The sequence below is a fragment of the Equus asinus genome, chromosome 19, assembly GCF_041296235.1.
Source record: "Equus asinus isolate D_3611 breed Donkey chromosome 19, EquAss-T2T_v2, whole genome shotgun sequence".
Lineage (NCBI taxonomy): Eukaryota > Metazoa > Chordata > Mammalia > Perissodactyla > Equidae > Equus > Equus asinus.
The window spans coordinates 24,341,653-24,353,676 of record NC_091808.1 but is presented as its reverse complement, the minus strand read 5'-3'; the positions used below and the strand labels follow the sequence as shown (position 1 = coordinate 24,353,676).

Here is a 12,024-nt window from a genome sequence, read left to right as displayed (position 1 = left end):
ATAGCCTCCTAACCAGTCTTTCTGCTTGTGTCTTTGTTTTCCTTCAGTCTCCTTTGAACACAGGAGCCAGAGTGATCCTCGTAAAACATGTCTGTCCATCACACTTCTCGGTTGAAAACTTTGCAGTGGTTTCCTATCTTTCTCAGAGTTACAAGGAAAGTCATGGCCTCTGAGGCCCTACATGATCTGGCCCATTTTTACCTCTCTGACCTAATCTCTTGCTACTCCCCCATCTTTTATTTTTGGTGAGAAGATTGGCCCCGAGCTAACATCTATTGTCAGTCTTCTTCTTTTTGCTTGAGGAAGATTGTCCCTGAGTTAACATCTGTGCCTATCTTCCTCTATTTTGTATGTGGGACACTGCCACAGCATGGATTGATGAGCAATGTGTAGGTCTGCACCTAGGATCCTGACCTGCAAACCCTGGGCTGCTGAAGCAGAGCATGTGAACTTAACCACTACGCCACTGGGCCGCCCCACTACTCTCCAATCTTTTACTCAGCTGGAACCATGTTAGCCTCCTACCTGTTTGTTGAACACTTTGGGCGTGGCCCTACCTCCAGGCTGCTGCACTTGACATTTTCTTTGCCTGACTTGTCTTCCTACAGATATCCTAATGGCTCATCCCCTCCCTTCCTTTAAAGCTTTACTCAAATGTCTCCTTTGAGAGATGCCTTCCATAGCCACTCAACCTAAGTTTTAATGCTACCCCTCAGTCTCTGATCCTCCTGGGCCTCTTGCCTGCTTTGTTTTTTTCTTTACATGTCTTATGTATCTTTCTCCTACACATCCGTGTTGAACTTATTAAATTGCCTGTTTTGTCTCTTCCCCACTAGAATGTAAGCTCCATGAGAGCAGGGATATTTGTCTGTTTTATTCATTGCTATATTCTTAGTACCAAAAATATGACTGACAAAGATTAAGTATGCCATAAATAATTTGTGTGTAAATTAATGCATAAATGAAAAACAAGTGTTCTGTTAGTTACTGTTATATAGATACGAAACTGGTTACTCTAAGTTGATCTTAAATACAATGACTTTGCTAAACTCTCTATTTTAATAGTTTGTATTTCTTTTTGTATTTTTCTTGTAAATAATATCATCTATGAACAATGAATATTGAATTTTCTGTTTCTGAGATGATTTTCTCCATTAATATTTTAATGTGGTAAATTACACTGGATTTTCTAATGTAAACATTTTTTTCTATTCTTGGGCTAAAACTAACTTTTTCATCATGTATCTCATTTATACAACTCTGAATCTAATTCACTGCTTTTTCTTATGATACTTACTTCTATTTTATGAATAAATTAGCCTTTAATTTCTCTTTTTAGTCCCTGTCATTTTATAATCTTGTCATAATTGCATGAATTGGGGACTAGTCGCTTTTTATCTCTTCTTCGGAAGGATTTTTATGTTAGGAAGACTGTTCCTTAAATGTACCATAGACGTCACATTTAAAACTAACAGGAGCTGGTATGTATTTATAGGAAGATTTTATACTATTGATTCAGATTTTTTTAATGTAATAGAACTGTAGAGATTATTTCTTCTTGAATCAATTTTGGTAAGTTATAAAGTAATATATTTACACGCATATAATCACTTTGTCTAAGTTTCAAATTTACCAGCATAAAGGTATTTGTCATGTTTTTTCTTTTAAATCTCTAATGGATCCATAATTATATTCTCTTTTTATTTGTGACATCTGTTTCTCCCCATCCCTTCTTACAGTTCCCTCTTCACGCCCACTTCCCTAATCTCTTTTCTGTCTTCCTGGAAATAGGTTAATCTTATTGGTATTTTTGAAGAGCCAACTTTGAGTTTTATGATCCTCCATTATATGTCATTTTTTCTTTTATTACTTTGTGCTTTCATTGTTATGATCTCCTTCTGTTTACACTCTTTGGGTTTATTCTTTACTTCTTTTGTTGGATACATAGCTCATGAATTTTTGGCCTTGCTGCTCTTCTAAGTATTTTATATTATAAAATCCCCATATAGTATATGCAGTTAAATATACTTTAACTACATCCTGCAGGTGTTTCTGTATAACATTTTAATTTTTCTTGAGTTTTAAGTATTTTAAGATTTCCATTATGATCTTGTCTTTGTCCCATAGTTTATGTAGAGGATATTTTCAATTTTAAATATCCATGGGTTTTGGGTTATCTTTTTTGTTGTTGTTGTATATTTCTAGTTGAAATAAACCAGTCAGAGCACATGGTCTCTATGAAACCAATTCTTGAAAAATGTTGGGAGTTGCTATGGCAGAGATTTCTAATTCTTCACCAAAATGTATCTTCTTTATTCTACAGTTTTCACAATATAGCTAGACATATAGTTAGACACTGTATCTCTCAGCCTCCTTTATACCTAGATGTGACCATGACATTAAATTTTGCCAGGGGAATATGCACTTACTTGGTGTCTGCTGGAATTATGCTAGTTCCTTGATCATTGACAGAGACCTTTGTCATGTACTTGTTTTGGCCAATGATAGCTTAAGAAATTTGACACAACAGAAGATTGAGATGTGCTTGCACATTTGGGGTTGTTGTCTTGCACCTCTGCATGGACATGAGAAAAGTATGTCTCTCTGGTCCAATGAAAGACATGAGGATCAGTGCTGCCATACTGGGCCCAGTCCATATCAACTCACCTCCCACTGACCCACAAAGCATGAGTCAGATAAATGCTTCTTGCTTCTTCTTGTAGACTACTAAGATACTGTGGTTGCTTATTTTATGACTAACTGATACAGTGCCACTTCCATGTCTGTTTCTTAATGGAGCATGGGCCTTGAAGTGCTTTCTACTCATTTCCTTTCATTTTATATGGAAGAAGGATGTGCCTGTAACCCATCTTTGACCATACAGACCAGGACAATGTCCTAAATGGATGAACAAACAAGGGAAGGAGTCCTAATCCAACTGTGCATCAACTTTGATCACTCACCTTGAGAGAGTTACTTGTGAGAAGATTATTTTCAATTTGTTTCAAGCCGTCCTTTTTGAGGTCTTTTTGCTTTAGTAGCTTACCTTTTATCCTAATAATATAAGTACTTTATCAACTAGTATATGGTCCATTTTTGTAAATTTGCATACTTGAGAAGACTGTGTATTTTCTAATTTAGGGGTTCAGATTTCTATATACATATTCAATACAATTTGATTTTTGTGTAATTCACATCTTCTGTATTATATTTTTGTCAACTCGAGTAAGTTGATGAATTTTCAATCTTTTCTTACAAATTCATCAATTTGGGCTTCACCCATTTTTAAGTTATTAAATGTTTATAAGTTTAGAATTGTTATATCAACTGGATGAATTGAAACTCCATTTGTTAGTAATCTTTTTTTACTTTTAAAAATGTTTTTCAAATTTTAAATAAACTTTAAAAACCAATGCTATCTTTTTATTTCCTAACACTATTTATATATATATATATATATTTATACACATATATAAATTATATGTGTAAGCAAATGAAATTGAAATGACATTTCATATACAGTTTTTTCAAGTAAAAATGCTAATATATTTTTACATTTTTATATACAGTTTTGTGCATTTATTTTTCACTTAACTTCTCATAAACATTTCTCATGATAATATACATTCTTTAGAAAGACTAGATTTGACGTCCCTATAGTGCTTCAGTATTTGTGTATTTCATAATGCATTTTATCTCCCTATATCTACTCATTTTGGTTATTTTTATTGTTTCACTGTTTCAAATTATCCCATGAGGTCAATCCTTATACATAAAAGCTCTGTTCATATCTCTGATTATTTCCTTAGGATAACACTCAAGAATTGGCATCGTTGTGAAAGATTACAAACAAGTGTTTGTTCTAGTCTTTGTTTTGAAAGTGAAATATAAAGAAATCCTCTGTAAAAGGCTGCCCCTTTCATTGATCTTTATTCTACACATTTTTTCCTTTACCTCATCCTTTTCGGTTTCTAGTAGTGCTTTGTCTCGTGGGCTATTTTCCCTTCTGTTATATAGCTACCTCATCTTTAATTAGTATTTGCCTGGTGCATCCTTTCATACCTTTATTTTCAAGACTTCTGTGATAGTTTTAGTTGTTGTCTCTAGTAAACAGCATATAGCTGGCAATCTCTTTTATTTATCTGGTGATTTTCTCCATTTACATTTATTTAAGTGTTTTATTGTGATTATTGATATATTGGGACTTATTTCTACTATCTTATATTTTGCTTTATATTTATCTTGTCTTTATATGCTATCTTTTTTTGCTTTAAAATACATTGACTTTTTTTCACCACATTTTTTCTGTTTCTCTTCTTTTAGTGTTTACCTTTAAAAATTTAGCATGCACATGCAATACAATCTAAATTAATTAGTTGCATATACAAACATCTGCAAACTTTTTAACTCTGAACAAAACACTCCCAATTCACATATATTTATTGTCTGGTATTTCTGTTTTTAACATAATAGACATTATTATTGTTATTCTATGAAGGCAGTTTATAAAGACACTGTTTGTTTAGGTTTATCAATTTCATTTTTCTTACTACTTTTATGATTTCATCATTGTCTTTTTGTCCTGAAATTTCACCAAAGTAGGTATAATATTTTTTCATTTATCCTGTGAAATATATTATGCTTCCTGTATTTGGATAGGATGTTTTTTGTCATTTCTCAAAATTCCCACTCTTTACTTCTGTAAATATTATCTTTTATCCATTAAAAAAAATCTGTTCCTTCTAGGGCTGCAATTAGATGTAGGTTACGCTTTCTTTTTCTATCTTCCATATTTCTTAACCTCTTTTTCAAATTTTTTATATTCTTTTCTCCTTGTGCTGCATTCTCAGAAATTTCTTTATTCTTATCTTCCAATTTTCTCTTTATATGTGTCATATCTTGTTTTTTAATCCATCTTTTGTGTTTCTATATATGAAGAATTTTGTCTTTTACTTCTGAAGTCTACATTTTGTTCTTTTAAGGCTATCCTTGATAATTATTGATAGTTCCTTATTGTTTGCATGTACACTTTTTATTTCTTGCAGTGTTTCTGAGATTCTGCTTCCCTATCATATGGCTGGCCTAAAGCCAGTCTCCAGATTGCAATGCTCGTCTTGGCATTTGCCATCACAGCAGCCTGTCTTTTGCATGTGTTTGCAGCTTGCTGCCTATAGCTATGTGTTAGTTCAGCTATTTTCCCTTATTTTTGCCTTCTTTCACTTCTGTTGAATGCAATAATGCAATAAAATTATGTTTTATTTAGTTTTTAGTTATTTTTTACTAGAAGAATCTTTCAGAGTATGTTGTCTTGTATATTGCTTCAATCAAAAGTCCAGTATTTAATGTTAACAATTAAGATTCCCATTTCATATGTCTTTTGGGAGAATACAAGTAAATGGTAATCCATTTTTAATCTATGGGGGAAAATCAAAACAGATTTCAATGCTTTATTTGGAAATTTAAGTATTTTATACTCAGTGGATAAACCCAATACTTGATTGGTTTTATTTGTCCTACAAAGGATGAGAGAAAGCAAAAGATGAGTTAGGGAAGTATATTCACCTGGTTAGTATAGGAACTGTAGAAGTAGAAGTAATGTCAAAAAGGAGCTTAAATTTGGAAAACAAGAGGAGGCACAAGATGAAATAAAATTATAGGTAATCAAAAGGGAACTTGCCTTAAGTTCAGCTTCTTTTAACTGATAATGGCAAAAGAATAGTGGATTAGTATATATACCATTTTCTCACCTTTTTCAATAGTTTTCTGTTTTCCAAAATTTTTTCTACTTCTTATCATGGACCAGATAGTAGGGGCTTAGTAGTAGAAGAAAAGGCTTATGAACTGCTCATGCATTTACTTAATTCTTTCATCTGTTCTCATCGGAAATTTATTCAATACATGCGTGTTGGGGGTAGTGGGTAGGAATAAAGGATGACAAGGAAGATGAGAGAGTCTGGTTTCAAGGATTTCATACGTTAGATCACATTGTTTTTATACTCAGGAAAAAGGATCATCTTATTTCACTTGATTCTAAATTGCTAACTTTGGAACATCAGATCGTATATACTACTTGAAAGCTAATAAAGTGTCACAGTGTTATATTTAACTATATGTTAATGTTTATAATTTGCATTTAGGTAATTTATGAGGTAATTTTATGAGCCAAAATAATTCAAAGCGTTGGATTTTATTTACTAAAAAATTTACATTTAAAATTTCCTGTTTTTAGAATGAAGAGTTTCACCATATTATAGAGAAAACGCTTGAGTTTAGAAATAAGACATCGGTACTCTAAACACCTCACTTAACCTCTATGAATCAAGTTGTATTATCTGTAGGCCCTCAATGACTCCTAGCATACTTCCCACATTAACTTCTCTGAGTTACTTAGAATGTCGTCTTTGCCACTCTCAATTTTTTTTATTTTGGCTCTTTACTTTCAACTAGTTTATTCTACCCTGGCTCCCCCCTCAAGATTCATTCTTTTTTGGGGAAGGACTCAAGGCTAAAGTCTGAGACTGATGCTATGTCACAATGAGATTGTAGGGGAGAAAAAAAGGAACCAGTATGGTATAAAATATAAAAGAATAGGAGGAAAATGTAAGAAGAGATAGATTCAAGGAGAGGTAAACAATAGTGTCACAAAGAAGAGATTAAAAAATGAAAATTAAAAAGATCATGAATATCCTCACTCAAAATGAGTTAGAAAGGTAATTCTAAAAGTCATTATTAAATTGATTTTTTAAAGATCTGGAGTATTAGGTTTATAGTATTGGACCCACACATTATATATCTATAACACAAGGATCTTTTAAATCTATAATATTAGATCTTTGGGGTTATCTTTGATAACGCTATTAATTAAAATGTTGATACAAGATTGTAGATGGCTTTCCTGAAGCATAAAGCAAGAAGTTAGTAGTCTTACCATTCTTACGGCATTTTCTGAACGTGTCTTCTAGAGAAAATGCTGTTATTTGTAGAAGCTCATGCATGGCATAAACTATACCAAAGCATTCATTTATTTCTAGTAGTATCCATAAGATTAGGTATTATTTCAAAGATTTTTGGATTATCAAGTTATTAAAATATGGCTCTAACAATAGATAACAAAATCCAGTAATAGTTCTTCTTCCTAGAAAAATCGTTGGTTTTTATGCGTGCATATGTGTTTATGTGCACGTATCTACATACTAATTAAGATATTTAGGAACCCTACTATGTGCTAGGCATTGTATTAGGTATTTTTATGTATGTTTCCTAATTTTAAATTGCCCTATATAAAATCTAATAACTTTCTTATAACTGTAGAGAAAATGACATATACGATTCAAAATTATTTCTTTTTGCTTGTATTTTAAGTATGTTTTTAAAAGACTAGTTTTAAAACTAGGGTGCTTATAGCAGCAAATTAGTACATAATTAGAGTTCCTGGGAAATTTAGTGATCTTAAAAGAATGATTAAGTTGGTACTGAGCTTCACAGATGGTAGGGTGCATTAACACACAGGAGCGTGCGGCACTCGACGCCTCGTCTCTCGGGATGACGGACCTACTACGCCATCATTATATTTGGCTATGACAACGCAAGCCCACAGTTTTACTTCTTTCCCATATGATGATGTTTGGTTACCGATAACCACCTTGTCAAGTCTCTGGGATACTTCACAGTGTAGTCAAAGTTGTGGCAGATTGATTGAAAGCCCCGGGTCTGGAGAAATACAAGTAGCTGCTCTGTTATTATCACAGTCTCATTATTCTTCAAATATCCACAATTTTGATGTTTAACTCTGTGTCTGAAAATACAGAGGGATTGCTAAATATTTTTTTCCATTTCATTCATATCTTCCCAAAGAACCATAGGGACGTCACGTTTTATAATTTATTTTAGCCAGTCTCTTCCTATGTAAAAATTAGGAAACATTACATGCAAAGTGTATGTAGTAGATAGTCACCAAAGATAAATCCCTCAAAGAACCATGTTTCCCAGTATTCACACCCTAGTGTAGTCACTCCTGCATGGGATCTGGGTTAACTCTGTGTGACCAAGGGAATGTAGTTGAGTTGATCATGCCTGACTTCTGAGACTAGGTCATGAGAAGGACTGCAATTTCTGAAAGTGTCTCTTGAACACTCTCCCTGGGAGAAATCAGTCACCATGTACAACATCTCAGGCTTGATGATCCTGAGACCACTGTGCTGTGAGGACGCTCACCATATAGAGAAAGAGAGAAAGGGGCTTGATTAGCTATTTCAACCACACCTTCTGAGACACCAGACATGTGATTAAATAAGCCATCTTGGACATGGAGCTAGTGGACCCCAGCCCCAAACACTCATTGTAACTGCATGAGTCACACCACATGAGAACTACCCACCTGAGCCCGGTCAACTCATAGAAACATGAGCAGTAATAGTACCTGGTTGTTCTAAGCAAGTCAGTTTTACGGGGTTTTGTTAACACAGCAAGAGATAAATATGAGTATGCAATGTATTTTCTTAGCATTCATGAGAGATAGAGAATCAGTCTCTATTTTATCACTTCAAGCAAATGAAGCATCTTTTCATTATGGTCATTTCCAAGGGCAATATATTCACTGTTCATGAAGCAACCCCTGTCCAATTTAGAGTGGCATGTCAGGCATCTGCTGTATTCCATAGAGTCTGCTCTCCCCTCTCTGCTGCTTGTGTTTCCCTCTAAGATAAATAGAAATGCCTACTACTGCTTTTTACTAAGCTCTTCAAATATTTAGATGTATGTGCCATTGTATGTGCATCTATATCATTCCAGCTTTATCTCTCAGCTTCTTCCTTTAACAGTTTTTATACTCTCTGGAGCCATGTTAGGACATTCAAAGATAATGTTGGTTTGACAAGTACAAGCACACAATATGTTAGAACTATAAGGTTCCAACTCAGTTACTACGAGGTGCTTTGTTATGGGAGTTTAGTGTCCTAAAATGGAATTTTTTCTGTAATTGACCGTAACCTAGATAATCATTAAGATTACAGTATGTTGCAAACAGCATTCTATCATTTAGATTTTGGAATTTCTCTACCTTACTATATCTTCTTTGAGCAAAGGCAGTAATTTTTACTTAATTGTTCCCTTAGGCATTCAAATTTTGATTGCTTTTATAATATATACAGATACTGTTACAATTTGAAGATAAAAAAAGATATAAAAAATAAGAATATCACAAGAGAAAAAAATAGCTTTTAGAATTAATTACCTGGAAATAATTTGTAGTTTATTTTGAATCCAGTTTATCTAAGTAGATTATGTGAAAATTTCCTCACGGTTTTGAAAATTAGCCCTTGAGTTAATTTGGCTTTTTTCACTGTAGAATATTTATAAATCCCAGTTGTTTATCAATAAAAATGTATTTATTTTTATTTTCCATTTAAATTATATCTTGAATATGAATTTTATTTTACAGTATTCCTAGATTTTGAATTTTGGATTTTTCAAATTCTCATTTTGAAATAGGAAGATTTATAAAATAAAGTATTTAGGGACTTTGCTGTTTCTCCATGTCATAACTATCGCATGACTAATTTGACACAAAAGTGATTTTGTGTTACAAAACTGGTCAAGTTCCAGCCTTGCAATATACTCCTAAAAAATTTAAACACTATGCCTTCAATAGGAAACCAAGGCAGGTTTATTTAAGTGTAATATCAAATAAGTACTAACCCTGCATAAACTGTTTGACTTTTAGATCTTTCTAAATGATAAATGAGGACTTCAAGCTCTAATTCCTTTGTACTTTAATGTACTATATTTGTATATAAGTAGCTGATGACAGGGTTCCATTCCTGGGAAAGTGTGTTACATGTATTTTGTGATGTAGTAAAATGTACACTAAAGAATCTGGTGACAGTGCTCACTTCAGCTGCACGTATACTAAAATTGGAATGATACAGAGAAGATTAGCATGGCCCCCGAGCAAGGATGACATGCAAATTCATGAGGCATTCCATGTTTTTAACTATTGTGACATCAATAAAAAAAACCCAAAAGAATCTAGTGACAGCTTCTGAGTTTACTCAAAAGTGTTTATAGGCTTAGACAAGCTATCTCTTAGGAGCCCGTGTCCTCGTTAAACCAAACGTTTTTGTTTTGTGTCTTTTCCTCTTTTGTTTTCAATTAATCATTTTTCTCCTACTTAAAAATCTTAATGGAAGGATAATTAATGTTATCTCTTAATTTAATTAATAGTTTATCTTAATGATGTAATTAATAAATTATCTCTTACTAGTCTGTTAGGTAAGTAAAACACCAGATTTAATATTCAGGTAACATCTACTCATAAGAGAGAAAATTAAGTCATAAGCTTATTAACTAAGAAAATTTGGCATTTATTAATGGCTCTAAGAAAGTTTTTAATACTAATATGTTTTTAAGACTTTCTAAGAGCAATTTTAGGTTCACAGCAAAATTGAGAGGAAGGTACACAGATTTCCCATATACCCTCTACTCCCACACATGCATAACCTCCCCCATTATCAACATACCCCACCAGAGAGGTGTCTTTGTTACAATCCATGAACCTACATTGACACATCATAATCACCAAAGTCTATGGTTTACATTTTATAGGTTGGACAAATGTATAATGACATATAGCCATCATTATAGTATCATGCAGAGTATTTTCACTAAAAATCCTCTGTGCTCCACACATTCATCTCTCCTTTCTCCCAACCCTTGGCAACCACTGATCTTTTTACTGTCTCTATAGTTTTGCCTTTTCCAGAATGTCATATAGCTGTAATCAAAGAGTATGTAGCCTTTTCAGATTGGCTTCTTTCACTTGGTAATACGCACTTCAAGTTTCTCCATGTCTTTTCATGACTTGATAGCTCATTTCTTTTCAGTGCTGAATAATGTTCCATTATCTGGAGGTAACCACAGTTTATTTATCCATATTCACCTACTGAAGGACATCTTGGTTGCTTCCAAGTTTTGGCGATTGTGAATAAAGCTGCTATAAACATTCATGTCAAAATTTTGCTGTGGACATAAGTTTTCAGATTTTTGAGTAAATACCAAGGGGCATGATTTCTGGATTTCATGGTAAGAGTATATTTAGTTTTGTAGAAACTGCCAAAATGTCTTCCAAAGTGGCTGTACCGTATTGCATTTCCACCAGCATAGAATGGGAGTTCCTGTTGCTCTATATCCTCACCATCATTTGTTGTTGTCAGTGTTCTGGATTTTGGCCATTCTAATTGGTGTGTAGTAAGATCTCATTGTTGTTTTAATTTGCATTTCCCTGATGACATATGATGTGGAGCATCTTTTCATGTGTGTATTTGCCATCTGTATATCTTATTTTGTGGGGGTCTGTTAATCTCTTTGGTTTATTTTTTGGTGGGGTTGTTTGGGTTCTTTTTGTTGAGTTTTAAGAGTTTTTTGTATATTTTAGAGGACAGTCCTTTATCAGATGTGTGATTTGGAAATATTTCCCCCAGTCTGTGACTTACCTTCTCATTTTCCTCACATTGTCTTTTGCAAAGCAAAAGTTTTTGATTTTTTTTTTTTTTTTTAAAGATTGGCACCTGAGCTAACATCTGTTGCCAATCTTCTTTTTTCTTTTCTTCTTCTCCTTCTCCCCAAGCCCCCAGTACAGAGTTGTATATTCTAGTTCTAGGTCCTTCTGGTTGTGGCATGTGGGACACCACCTCAGCATGGCTTGATGAGCAGTGCCATGTCTGCACCCAGGATCCGAACTGTGGAACCCTGGGCTGCCAAAGCAGAGCACGTGGACTTAACCACTTGGCCAAGGGGCTGGCCCCAGAAGTTTTTAATTTTAATGCAATCCAATTATCAATGATTTCTTTCATGGATCATGCCTTTGGTGTTGTATCTGAAAAGGCATCACCATGCTCAACATGATTTAGGTTTTCTCCTACGTTATCTTTTAGGAATTTTATAGTTTTGCACTTTACATTTAGGTATGTGATCCATTTTGAATTGATTTTTGTGAAGGGTGCAATGTCTGTGTCTAGATTAATTTCT

At 33.6% G+C, this 12,024-nt stretch overlaps 1 protein-coding gene and 1 non-coding gene across 6 annotated transcripts in view; both read left to right on the top strand.

The window, feature by feature from the left end:
- The window catches only part of SPAG16 (sperm associated antigen 16), a 911,706-nt gene that overhangs the window by 78,323 nt on the left and 821,359 nt on the right, over positions 1 to 12,024 (top strand). The gene's annotated exons all lie outside the window — the stretch shown is intronic.
- LOC123278575 (U6 spliceosomal RNA) lies at positions 9,883 to 9,989 on the top strand. Its single transcript, XR_006516016.1, has one exon. It is a non-coding gene; the product is annotated as a U6 spliceosomal RNA (small nuclear RNA).